Source organism: Babylonia areolata, chromosome 16, assembly GCF_041734735.1.
Source record: "Babylonia areolata isolate BAREFJ2019XMU chromosome 16, ASM4173473v1, whole genome shotgun sequence".
In the NCBI taxonomy this organism is placed as follows: Eukaryota; Metazoa; Mollusca; class Gastropoda; order Neogastropoda; family Buccinidae; genus Babylonia; species Babylonia areolata.
The window spans coordinates 18,210,837-18,222,158 of record NC_134891.1 but is presented as its reverse complement, the minus strand read 5'-3'; positions in this window follow the sequence as shown (position 1 = coordinate 18,222,158).

Below are 11,322 nucleotides of genomic sequence, written 5' to 3'. Positions count from 1 at the left end.
GACAATAATGACGATGAGTAAGAGGGGGATGTGGACGATGACGACGACGACGATAATGATGATGATGACGACGATGACAACGAGGATGCGGCGGAGGAGGATGTGGACGATGACGACGATGGTAATGATGATGATGAAACTTTACAGTGCGGCACACCAGTGGCAAGAGGATGGTGCACACGAGAGCAGACATCCCGCTGCAACTGGTGTTGCTGTGTGTCTTCCTTTCGGCTCTGTTGGATACAGGTCGGTAATGTGTGCTGGTTGTTTGTGTTCATGAGGCTTCTTCTTCTTCTTCTTCTTCTTCTTCTTCTTCTTCTTCTTCTTCTTCTTCGCATTCTTCGCATTCTTCTTCTTCGCATTCTTCGCATTCTTCTTCTTCTTCGCATTCTTCTTCTTCTTCGCATTCTTCGTCGTCTTCTTCTTCGCATTCTTCTTCTTCGCATTCTTCTTCTTCTTCTCCTTGTGTCTGTTTGTCTGTCTTTCTGCCTGTTGATAAAAAATAAGCTCAGCTGTACCGGCTACAATATATATCTTTGACAATGTCGGCTGCAACATTTTGTGTGCATATGTGTGTGTGGGTGTGGGGGGGAGGGTAGGGTGGGGAGAGGTTTTGTGTATGTGTGTGTGTGTGAGTGCGTGCGTGTGTGTGTGTGTGTGTGTGTGTGTGTGTGTGTGTGTGTGTGTGTGTGTGTGTGTGTGTGTGTGTGTGTGTGTGTGTGTGTGTGTGTGTGTGTGTGTGTGTGTGTGTGTGTTCTTTCTGTCTTTGTTCCCTTGTCGTTCTTTTAATCAGGGGAGACAACCAGTCAGTGTGTCGATGGGACTATCATAGGAATGGCTTCCCCTGCTTCGATGACAGGCGGTGGCGATATCCGACCACGTGAGATGTTCTGTCTGTCTGTCTGTCTCTGCCTCTTTGTCTGTCTGTCTGTTTCTGTATCCCTGTCTGTCTCTGTCTCTTTGTCTGTCTGTCTCTCTCTCCCTGTCTGTCTCTGTCTCTTTGTCTGTCTGTCTCTCTCTCTCTCCCTGTCTGTCTCTTTGTCTGTCTGTTTCTCTCTCTCTCTCTCTGTCTCTTTGTCTGTCTGTCTCTCTCCCTCCCTGTCTGTCTCTGTCTCTTTGTCTGTTTATCTCTCTCTCCCTCTCTCTTTCTCTCTCCCTGTCTGTCTCTGTCTCTTTGTCTGTCTGTCTGTCTCTGTCTCTGTCTGTTTGTCTGCCTGTTTGTCTGTCTGTCAGTCTGTGTGTGTGGTGTGTGCGTGTGGTGTGTGTGTGTCTTATTCGTTCTGTTTGTCTAAGTTTGTTATCTTTCTGCCTATCAGTATCTGTCTCTCTGTCTGTCTCCCCCCACCCCCACCCCTTCCACTCTCTCTCTCACTCTCTCTCTCTCTCTCTCTTGGCGGGGAGCGAACTGCCATGTCAGTCGAAGTGAAGACGCACTGATTGACCTCTGGCAGGTATTTGCGTAATACAGAAGCCACAAGCTGTCTTACCCTTCTACATTTGGCAAGGACTTCAGGAAAACACCATGCCCGCAGCTGCATGTCAAATTTTGGCAGTGTGCGGCCGTTTCTTACCGATATTCATCGGTTTCATGTTGGATCGAGCAAAACAGAAGTTGGCTTCTCGTATCGCCATTTTCACGCTCAGGCGTGGAGTGGACGGTGTCACCTTTGGTTTGTTGCTCTCCTACCTACTTTGGGGACAGTCTGTTACTTCAGTGCGGAGACATTGAGAGCAACCCAGGACCCAACCCTCAGCCCAGCAAGGACTCCATGAGGCAGACGCGACTATCCAGTGCCAGCGCTTCTTCCCACAAGGCCAGTCTGGACAAACCTGCCGACACCCGTACTTCTTCGCCCTCGTCACGACCGGAACCGACACTCAGCGACATCATGACCGCCATCAGGACCAGAAGCGATGACATGGACGTGAAGCTGGACACCATGGACAGCAAGCTGGAGGGAGTCAGGAAGGAGATCCATGATCTACGTGAGGACTACGCGGCTCTTCAAGGTGAGGAGTGAGAGGACTGAAGGAGGAGGTGAAGGAGCTGAGACAGGAGAACCAGGACCTTCAGAAAACCAGTAATGACTTGTGTGCCAAGATGGACGACTATGAGACCAGACTTGATGATTTAGAAGGACGGTCAAAACGTAACAATCTTATCTTTTATGGTATACCAAAGAAAGAGAATGAGACAAACGCTGACTGTGAAGGATTACTCAAAGACTTGTTTACAGACAAGACAGTCTTGACCTGGCTGATGACATCGAGTTTGACCGAGTTCATCGTCTTAGTTCTAAGCCTGACTCGCCCATCAGTGCCCGGTGCGTGTTTTATAAGCAAAAAGTGAACATCTTGAAATGCAAACGTAAATTACAAGGCACCAACATTTTTTATTGGTGAGGACTTCTCCAGACGTGTGAGAGAGATTAGAAGGAGACTAACCCCACACCTGAAGAAAGCGAGACAAGATGGGAAGAGAGCTTCCATGGTGTTTAACTATGTGTTGATTGAGGGTAAAAGGTACACAGTAGATGGTGGTGACAGGCTAGTTGAAACACGATAGGGAATCGGCCGGTCCCCGTGTTCTGTTTTTCATCGGGGTGTAAAATTTAATTCAACACCGGTGTTTTTGCCCAGTGTCACCGACGTGCTGCACGTGAAAGTGTAAACATGTGCGTGAACGCTGAGAGTGCTGCACAGAGCAGTGTGTGTTGTGATTTGCCTTATGCAAACAGTTCAATGTGTGAGCATGGGTGTGACACAGATGTGTTCAATGATTCCTGTACAGCCAGCCATCCGAGTTCTGATGGCAATGAAAATAATAATACTTTGAATAAAAAAGCAAAGTTTGTTTCTTTCTTACATTGGAATGCCAATGTCAATGATTACTGTCCAAGTTATCTGATACAGATTTCACTTCATACATATGTTCTTTCGATTTATATGTTCAGCTGAAACTTTTGTCGATGAATTTACCGATGTTTTTTTTCCGCGTACGAAAGTGTGTGCATCCCCGCAGTAAAATTCACAAGACAAGGGAGACGATCTGGGGGTCTGGTATGTTTGATTAAAAATGATTTAATGGTTTTCGTTAAAGAAGTAAAAATTAAGTCTTGTACTTTTGGCCGCGTTTGTGATTAACAACACGTTCTTCGGAACTGGGAAAGATGTATGTATTTTGTTATGCACCACCTGAGGGTTCTCCGTTTTATTTATATTTTGATTGTGTAAACGGCATTGCGTTATTAGAAGAATATTTAACCGATTGTTTGCTGGCTTATGGCGACCTTCATACGCTGTTGCGTGGTGATTTGAACAGTAGGGTTTCAAATGTATCTCATCGTTGTCAAGGGTGTTGTGATGTTTTAGATTTCCAGTACGCCAGTCATCCAGTAAGCGCAGGTAGATGTTCTCAAGAAAAATCATTTGAATAATTACGGAAAACAGTTGGTGAACACGTGCACTGCTCTCGATTTGTGTGTATTTTTGATGGAACGTGTTATGGTGACCGTCAAGGCTGCTACACGTTCGTTTCAGACAGTGGATGCAGTGTTCATGATTATTTTCTGATGTCTTGTGACCTATTTTCGTTTCTGTGTGACTGCTTTGAGTTGACTGTGTGTGAGCGGTTTCAATCTGATCACGTGCCTGTTAAGTTTTGTTTGAATTATTTGGACGCTGATGTAAATGATAAGCTATGCAAAACTGATTATGTTGTTGAAAAGTTTGTATGGTGTGATGATTCCGCCAATGTGTATCATGTAAATTTATTGTCTAAAGAATTTGAGGAGAAAATAGCCTCAGCGATTATTGTGATTGAAGTTGATATGAATGATGCATTGGATACTTTTAATGTGTGTCTGAAAGATGCTGCACTGTGCATGAAAAAACGGGGGGGGGGTTGTTGTTTTTTTGTGTTTTTTTGTTTGTTTGTTTGTTTTTTTGTTGTTTTTTTGGTAACAAACAGTATAAAGATCAAGACTGGTTTGATGCAGAGTGACGTTCTCATAAAAAGCAAGTTCGTAGACTATTGAATAAATTCAAACGTACGTTAGATGTCAAAGATTTGTGATTGTTACTGTAGGGCAAGGCGTGAATACAAAAATATACTAAATTTGGGAGAATGACCAATGTCAGTAGCACGTAAAATTCTTTCGCCATTCTTTGCAGAGAAGACTTGCTCACTTGTAAATCGCTTGCAACTTCTCTGAGATTTGTGGGTCCCTGGGTTCTCCTCCTGGGATTGGATCAGTTCCTCAACACGGTCCTTGTTCTCCTCCGAACACACAGTCTTGGGTCTCCCACTGCCAATTTTACGTGCTACTGACCCTGCAGTGCGTATTTTAGCGACAAGTCTGTTTACAGTGACATGACTCCACCCGTGCCTGGAAATTCCTTTACGATCCTTCTTCCAGCCCAGCCTTTCTGTTTGAAACAGTTTTCAAAGGTAACCTTATCACTTTCACTCAAAGGCATGGTTGATCCTTCTAAACCGAAACTTTCGACAGAACTGATTTTGGATACAGACGACAAAAAAAAAAAAAAAAAAAAAATCAATAGACTCGACATCCAGACAGGCTATTTTTATACTGACACTGATTGACAGATGCCAACACCTGGCAACTGGCATGAACATGATGAAGGTCACATTGCACAGCTCTGATACTGGATTTTTTGACTTGCTGTTTTGAATTTGACAGTACTCGCATAATTTATAATTTGCGTCCGAACTTTTAGATATTTTGCAGACTTGTTTATAATACCCTAAGGTCACTGTGTGAAAATTTTCAATAAATTTGGTTTTTCTATCACTGAGAGAATACTTGTCAAAAAGCGGTTCACTTTTGGGGGGACACCCGATATATATATATATATATATATATATATATATATATATATATATATATATATATATATATATATCTGTGTGTGTGTGTGTGTACTACCATAACTATATACATATAGCTAGCTATAGCTACAGATATATACCCTGTGTGCGTGTCCACTGGTGACAGACGGTTCACGGGGCTACGTGATGACCCACAAGGTGTACACCAGCCCATGCTGCGGTCTGCTCACAAGCTGGGCCTTCCACGTGGCCACAGGCGCGGGTTCGAACCCACTCACGCTCCAGGTGTGGAGATCGCTGGGCCACTTTCGCTCTCGTTCAGAGCAAGGGTCTTCTGCATCGGCAGCTGATAGTGGTGGTGGTGGTGGTGGTGGTGGTGATGATGATGTTTATCATGATGAGACTGGCCAGAGGTACAGACTTGTCGGTAGAACGGACGTGTTGTTTGGCGCTGGTGAGTTATGATTGTGTGTGTGTGTGTGTTTGTGTGTGTGTGTGTGTGTGTGTGTGTGTGTGTGTGTGTGTGTGTGTGTGTGTGTGTGTGTCTGTCTGTCTGTCTGTGTGTCTGTGTGTCTGTCTGTCTGTCTGTCTTCTCACCTTTTTTTTTAACGTGCTTGTTTTAAAGTGAATATTAGTGTGTTTTTCGTTTCGACATTTTGTGTGTGTGTGTGTGTGTGTGTGTGTGTGTGTGTGTGTGTGTGTGTGTGTGTGTGTGTGTGTGTGTGTGTGTGTGTGTGTCTGTCTGTCTTCTTTTTTTTAACGTGCTTGTTTTAAAGTGAGTATTAGTGTGTTTTTCGTTTCAACATTGTGTGTGTGTGTGTGTGTGTGATATTGTTATTTTGTGTGTGTGTGTGAGCGTGCGCGCGCGCGCGTGTGTGTGTGTGTGTATGTCTGTCTGTCTGCCTGCCTGTGGTTGTGTGTGTGGTTGTGTGTATTTTGTGCTGTGTTTGTGTGCGTGTGTGTGTGTGCGTGTGTGTGTGTCTTCTCGTCTCACCTTTTTTTTTAACGTGCTTGTTTTAAAAGTGAGTATTGGTGTGTTTTTCGTTCCGACAATTAACGCTGCAAAAATTCAAGTGTCGTTGTTGTTGTTGTTGTAATCGTTATAGTTGTTGTTGATGGTGGTGGTGGTGGTGTTATAGCAAGTTCTTTTGGATTGTTTTCTCAAATAAATCTGTTTATCATCATATTATAATCATGATAATAACTATAGTATTTAGTAGTGGTAGTAGTAGTATCATTGATATTATCAAAACCACCACCACTTCCACCACTACAATCACCATCACCACCCCCACCACTATAACCATCATCATCATCAGTTTCAGTTTCGGTTTGTCAAGGAGGTTTCACTGCGTTCGGATAAATCCATATACGCTACGCCACATCTGTTAGGCGAATGCCTGGCAGCAGCATAACCCACGCGTAACTCAGACACTGAGTGCATGCAAAAATATTCGTGTACCTATCAGAGTCAGTGGATTTCTTCTACAGAATTTTGCCAGAGGACATCTTTTTGATTGCCAAGGGTTCTTTTTCAATGCGCCACGTGCGTGCTGCACACGGGATCTCGGTTTATCGTCTCATCCGAATGACTAGACGCTCAGTTTGATTTTCCAGTCAAACTTGGGAGAGAGGACGAGGCCGGGAATGGAACCCAGACCTTCACGAACACAGTTTTGTCTTAACCACCCTGCCACCTTTCTCCTTCCTGTCACCTTGCCACCCTCTTCCTCAACGTCATCATCGTTGTCGTCATCATTACCACCACTACCACCACCATCAACACCACCACCATCATCTGTCTAGCTTTTGGGATTTTTGAAATGCTCCCCTCTGGTCGACGGTACAGAAGTATAAGGACGAAAACCAATCGCTTCGCCAATAGCTTTTTCCCAGAAGCAGTCAATGCCCTGTCTCTCGAACAAATCCATTATGATAAATAGAATTGTGCAATCAACAACCATCTGCCTGAAGATCTAGTCATCAGCCCCATCCACATGGAATATGCGGCTTCTGTTCAAACGTGTGTGTGGGGTGTGTGTGTGTGTGTGTGTGTGTGTGTGTGTGTGTGTGCAGTACGTGCATGTGTGAGTATGTACAAGTTTCTATATTGATATGCACTTGTATGCATCCTAATTTCTACAGTATCTGTTTCTATGTATGATTGACTCACTTGTGTAAACAAAGTGAGTCTATGTTTTAACCCGGTGTTCGGTTGTCTGTGTGTGTGTGTGTCCGTGGTAAACTTTAACATTGACATCTTCTCTGCAAATACTTTGTCAGTTGACACCAAATTTGGCATAAAAATAGGAAAAATTCAGTTCTTTCCAGTCATCTTGTTTAAAACAATATTGCACCTCTGGGATGGGCACAACAAAAATTAAAAAAAGAAGCCTAATTATATGCAAACTGCATTTACTGTTATATATATATATATATATATATATATATATATATATATATATATATATTGTATTCTCTAAACTTGGCACTTTGACCTCTTATTCTGACACAACAACAAGAGGAGTCATTATTATCATTTTTTGTTCAAACAGGAACTTCTTTTGCTAAGCATGGAATTTTAATTTATTTTGCAAACGTTTTGGTGCAGATAGTAAAAAAGGGAAATTACTCTGTAATTAATGCTAGGGGACTTAATTTATCACAAGTGAGTCTTGAAGGCCTTGCCTCTCTTGTTTTCAATTTATGTTCGTACCTTGTTATGTACTATCCCCCACCCCCACCCCCAATATTCCTTGTGACCCCGGTACACTTGGTAATAAAGACATATTCTATTCTGTTCTATATTATTCTATTCTATTCTATATCATTTTCATCTCTCATTGATATCGTCCACTGCTTTCCACCGCAGCAAGCAGACACAGACGCAGTTCCCATTCTGAAGAAACGGACAGTTCTGACGAAAATGATAACTACAGCTACCACCTCAGCGACGAGGACGACGACGACGATGAAGATGATGCTGTTGACGACGACTATTACTACAGCGATGAGGCTGGCGAAGGGAAGGAGGAGGAGGAGGAGGATGACGGTGAAGATGAGAGGTCTGGAACAGTGACCGTGTATCTACCTGGGAACGAAACCATCTCTGTTCAGTCCGGGGATGTGATCGGGTGGTGAGAGAGTGAGGTTGTATTGTGTTGTGTTGTATTGTGTTGTGTTGTATTGTACTGTATTGTATTGTATTGTGCTGTACTGCACTGTACTGTATTGTGTTGTATTGAATTGTGTTGTATTGAATTGTATTGTATTTACTGTATCGTGTTGTATTGTACTGTATTGTATTGTGTTGTATTGTGTTGTGTTGTGTTATACTGTACTATACTGTATTGTATTGTGTTGTATTGTATTGTACTGTACTGTACTGCACTGTACTGTATTGTATAGTATTGCATTGCATTGCATTGTTTTGTATTGCATTGCATTGTATTGTGTTGTAGTTTATTGTATTGTATTGTGTTGTATTGTAATGTATTGCATTGTATTACTCTTTCTCACAACATATTTATCTGTGAGAAATTCGGGCTGCTCTCCCCACGAATATCACGTCGCTTCAATGCTGTACCACCCATATTTTCTTCTTCTTTTCTTTATTTTGCATGCAGTTTATTCGTTTTCCTAACAAAGCGGATTTTCCTACAGGGATAACCATTGTTGTTGCCCTGGGTTCTTTTACGTGCGCTAATTTTATGCTACACTCTGGACCTCGGTTTATTGTCTGTTTCAAAGTATAGATAGATAGATACAGTCCACAGGGGAGGAAACTACAGCCACATTAGGCATGCGATTGGCTCTCTCCCTCAGGGAGAGTTGAAATGGCTCCCAGCTGCAACTATTGAAGGGTTTCTAATTCTCGTATACTTTTTTATCTTTTTAATTTTTTAAAACATTCTTTTCATTGTTATTTTGAAATAACGGAAAGGTTGTTTAAATGTTGTATGCACATGTTTTATCTCCGCTGTCATTTTGTACGAATCATCTATCTCTCTATATATATATCTATCTATCCATATATTTGTACACACACACACACACACACACACACACACACACACACACACATAACCACTCTCCACAATAATCAGATTCTAGCCCAGGGAGTCGAGACAGCAGTTGTTTCCTCTGCTGTTCTGATGGTCATTGTCGGACACGACTATCATACATACATACATATATACATACGTACATACATATACAGAGAGAGAAAATGGGGAGGTGGGAGACACAGAGAGAGAAAGTGGTTAGAGAGAGGAGAGAGATGAGTGAGAGAGGGACCGAGAAAGAGAGAGTGGGGGGGGTGGGTGATAAAGAGACAGAGAGAGGGAAACACAGATACGGACACACAGACACACAGACCTCTAAAGGTTGGCAGAAAGAGTGAGAAGAACCGAGAAAGAGGTATGTGGGGAACATGAAGAGACAGACCCTGTCTCTGTCTCCTCCTTATATCCCCCCCACCCACCTCCCGCCCCCCTACCACATCGAACCTGTGACGTATCGACCCTGTGACGTTCGAACCTGTGGCGTATCGACCCTGTGACGTGTTAAACTTGATGTATCGAGCTTGGAACTAATCAGAACGTCCCTCTGGTCAAAATCGGAATGCAGTAAAACAAGTTATTGTTTTGTTGTTGTTGTTGTTTGTTGTTTTTACGCTGACATCACGCAGGCGATCTTGGAGGGGTGATGTCATCACCTACACGTCACGCTACTATAACCTGGACAACGTCGTCATCCAGGGCATGAGGGAGATGGAGGTGGGGGAGGAATATACATTCCCCTCCCCCCTGCCGTCCCACCGCACCTATGGAATCAATGCCGTGCTCACTTCTGGTGCGTTTGGGGAGAACGAACGAATGAATGAATGGGTAGGTGGTGGATGGGTGGGTGGATGGATGGATGGGTGGGTGGGTGGGTGGATGGGTGGATGGATGGATGAATGAATGGTTTATGCATTATAAGCCAAGGCCCCTAAATGAAGAGATGTGTGAAAAACATGTCTTTTTCTTGTTCTTCTTCTTGTTCTTCTTTTTCCTCTTCCTCCACTTTGTGAAGAGGAAGAACTGTTCACCAGATTTCTCCAGGTCTGTCGGTTGTGCGTCAAAACCTGGAAGCCTTGGTCTCTGCAAATGACAACATGATTATACCGCCAAACAAATATTACAGGCATACAGCCTGTTATAAGCACAATATCTATCATACTTTAAAATGCAATGTCCGATGCAAACAAAATACGTAGGTTTTTCACCACCTTTTGATTGGTTGATGGCATTGACGTGTTGAAACAAAAGGGACGGGAGAGAGGGGAAGAGGGTGGGGTATGGGGGGAGGGGAGAGTGAGTGAACGAAATGAGAGAGCACAGAGACAGACAGACAGAGAGGCAGACAGACAGACAGACTTAGAGAGAGAGACTGAGAGAGAAAGACGGTGGCAAAGAAAAAGAAGTATAATTAAATGGAATAAAATGAAGTTTGCAAAAATGGAAAGTGCAACACAACACAACACAGTACAGCACAGTCTGTGTCTGTGTGTCTGCGTGTGTGTGTGTGTGCGTGTGTGAGAGAGAGAGAGAGAGAGAGAGAGAGAGAGAGAGATTTCATAATTTTGTCCAGGCACTTCCCCAGTCATCACAAACTTACCCGCAAAAGTGGAGCTTCATCGTGACGTCAATGACGGGTCGGTCGTTTTCAACGTCACGGCTTATGACGTAAACCCTGGCGACCGGCTGGTCTTCGCTATCGTCACTGATCAGAATGACAATGGTGGTATTCCGTTTGCGATCAACGCTTCGTCTGGTTTGTACTTTGTCTGTCTGTCACTGTCTCTGTCTCTCGTTTTCTCTCTGTCTTTTTTTCTTCTGCACACAACCATTTCCTTCATCTGACTCTTGGTACGGATGTGGTTATGGTTGTTGTTATGGGTGTAATTATGGTTGATGTTGTGATTATTGTTAGGGGTGCTGTTATGATTGTCGATATGGGTGTTACTGTGGTTGTTGTCATGGGTGTTATCAGGGTGGTGGTTGTTGTCATGGATGTTTTTAGGGTGATTGTTGTTGTCAAGGGTGTTATCAGGGTGATGGTTGTTGTCATGCATGTTATCAGGGTGGTGGTTGTCATGGATGTTATCAGGGTGGTGGTTGTTGTCAAGGGTGTTATCAGGGTGGTTGTTGTTGTCATGGATGTTATCAGGGTGATGGTGGTTGTCATGGATGTTATCAGGGTGATGGTTGTTGTCATGGATGTTATCAGGGTGGTTGTTGTCAAGGGTGCTATCAGGGTGGTTGTTGTCATGGGTGTTATCAGGGTTGTTGTTGTTGTCATGGGTGTTATCAGGGTGGTGGTTGTTGTCATGGATGTTATCAGGGTGGTGGTTGTCATGGGTGTTATCAGGGTGGTGGTTGTCATGGGTGTTATCAGGGTGGTGGTTGTCATGGGTGTTTTTAGGG